The sequence below is a fragment of the Mandrillus leucophaeus genome, unplaced genomic scaffold (genome assembly GCF_000951045.1).
Source record: "Mandrillus leucophaeus isolate KB7577 unplaced genomic scaffold, Mleu.le_1.0 Scaffold150, whole genome shotgun sequence".
NCBI lineage: Eukaryota > Metazoa > Chordata > Mammalia > Primates > Cercopithecidae > Mandrillus > Mandrillus leucophaeus.
The window spans coordinates 4,725,515-4,727,651 of record NW_012101477.1 but is presented as its reverse complement, the minus strand read 5'-3'; positions in this window follow the sequence as shown (position 1 = coordinate 4,727,651).

Genomic DNA, 2,137 nt, shown 5'->3' with positions numbered 1-2,137 from the left:
TGTCTAGCTCAAGGATTGTTAATCAGCACTCTGTCAAAACGGACCAATCAATTCTCTGTAAAATAGACCAATCAGCTCTCTGTAAAATGGACCAATCAGCTCTCTGTAAAATAGACCAATCAGCTCTCTGTAAAATGGACCAATCAGCAGGATGTGGGTGGGGTCAGATAAGGGAATAAAAGCAGGCTGCCCGAACCAGTAGTGGCAACCAGTTTGGGGTCCCTTTCCATGGTGTGGAAGCTTTGTTGTTTCGCTCTTTGCAATAAATCTTGCTGCTGCTCAGTCTTTGGGTCCACACTGCCTTTATTGCAAAGGTCTGCAACTTCACTCCTGAAGCCAACGAGACCACGAACCCACTGGGAAGAACAAACAACTCCAGACGCGCTGCCTTTAAGAGCTGTAACACTCACCAGGGAAGCAGCTTCACTACTGACAGTGAGACGACAAACCCACCAGAAGGAAGAAGCTCCAGACACATCTGAAGGTCTGAAGAAAGAAACTCCGGACCCACCATCTTTAAGAACTGTTAACACCGCGAGGGTCCCCGGCTTCATTCTTGAAGTCAGTGAGACCAAGAACCCACCCATTCTGGACACAGTTGCTGTCCACAACCAATCAGACTGATGGCGGGAGAGTCTCCGTTTGCATAATAGTATAATTTTGTAACTTCACCCTGGCCTCTGATTGGTTGCTTTCTGCAACCACTCAGACTGATTGTGGGCTATCACTTCAGTTACACTGAGTAAGCATAAAGTGACCAATGGGAAACTTCTAGGGGGTATTTGGACCCAAGAAGATTCTGTATCTGGGCCCTTGAGCTGCTGTGTGGGTCTGCTTCCCCACTATGGAGTGTACTTTTGTTTTCAAGAAATCCCTGTCTTCGTTCTTTTGTTGTTTCATTGTTTATTTGCTTTGCCTGTAATCCCAGTACTTTGAGAGGCCGAGGCAGGTGGATCACTTGAGGCGAGGAGTTCGAGACCAGCCAGGACAACAAGGCAAAACCCCGTCACTACTAAAAATATAAAAATTAGCTGGGCGTGTGGGTGCACCTGTGTAATCCCAGCAACCTGGGCAACTGAAACATGAGAATTGAGAATTGCTTGAACCGGGGAGGCAGAGGCTGTAGTAAGCCAAGATTGCACCACTGTACTCCAGTCTGGGTTACAGAGACTGTCTCAAAAACAACCAACCAACCAGCTGAGGACACATCTGTCAAACCCAGCCTCACCTACTTGCATTTAAAACCCGAAATCAATATGGTCTTCCTTATACTGATTTTATTTTTTCTGATTATCCCAGGGCATGCCCATGTAACCCAAAATTGAGCTTTTCTGAATAGAAAATGAAGTATGGCAGGCCGGGCGTGGCGGCTCACACCTGTAATCCCAGCACTTTGGGAGGCTGAGGCAGGCGGGTCACCAGGTCAGGAGATCGAGATCATCCTGGCCAATATGGTGAAACACCGTCTCTACTAAAAATAAAAAAATTAGCTGGGCATGGTGGCGGGCGCTTGTAATCCCAGCTACTTGGCAGGCTGAGGTAGAAGAATAGCTGGAACCCGGGAGGCGGAGGTTGCAGTGAGCCAAGATCGTGCCACTGCACTCCAGCCTGGTGACAGAGAAAGAAAAAGAAAATGAAGTATGGGTAGTGAAATAGATTTACTCTGCCCTTCATTTTTGATTCAGATACATATGAAGGTTGTTTCTATTTTGATCCCATTGTGTGATAGCCTCTATGATTAGCCTCCCTGTTGTGGTTTAATATTTCAGAGTTCTCCCAAAGCATGTGGTTGGAGCCTGATTATGACCTTTAAGGATTCCAAGACGAAAAAGGTTATAGTGTGCACCTTTCCAAATATACTTCAAAATATATGCAATTCTAAATCACAAAGTAAGTGTAAGAAAGTACAAGAAAGGTCTAATTAATTTTCCCAAGATGTCTCTTTCATTTTGAAATTCTTAATTTTTTTTCCTTTTTTGTCTTCCAGCTTTGCTATGCCCTAAGCAGAAAATCAGTCTGCACTTGCCCCTCTCAGGACAAACTGCTTGTCTAACCTTCTTGTTTTTTTTTTTTTTTTAAAGCAGTTGATAGTTGTGGGGGAGGGGCAAGACCCGACATCACCTTTTTTTTTTTTTTT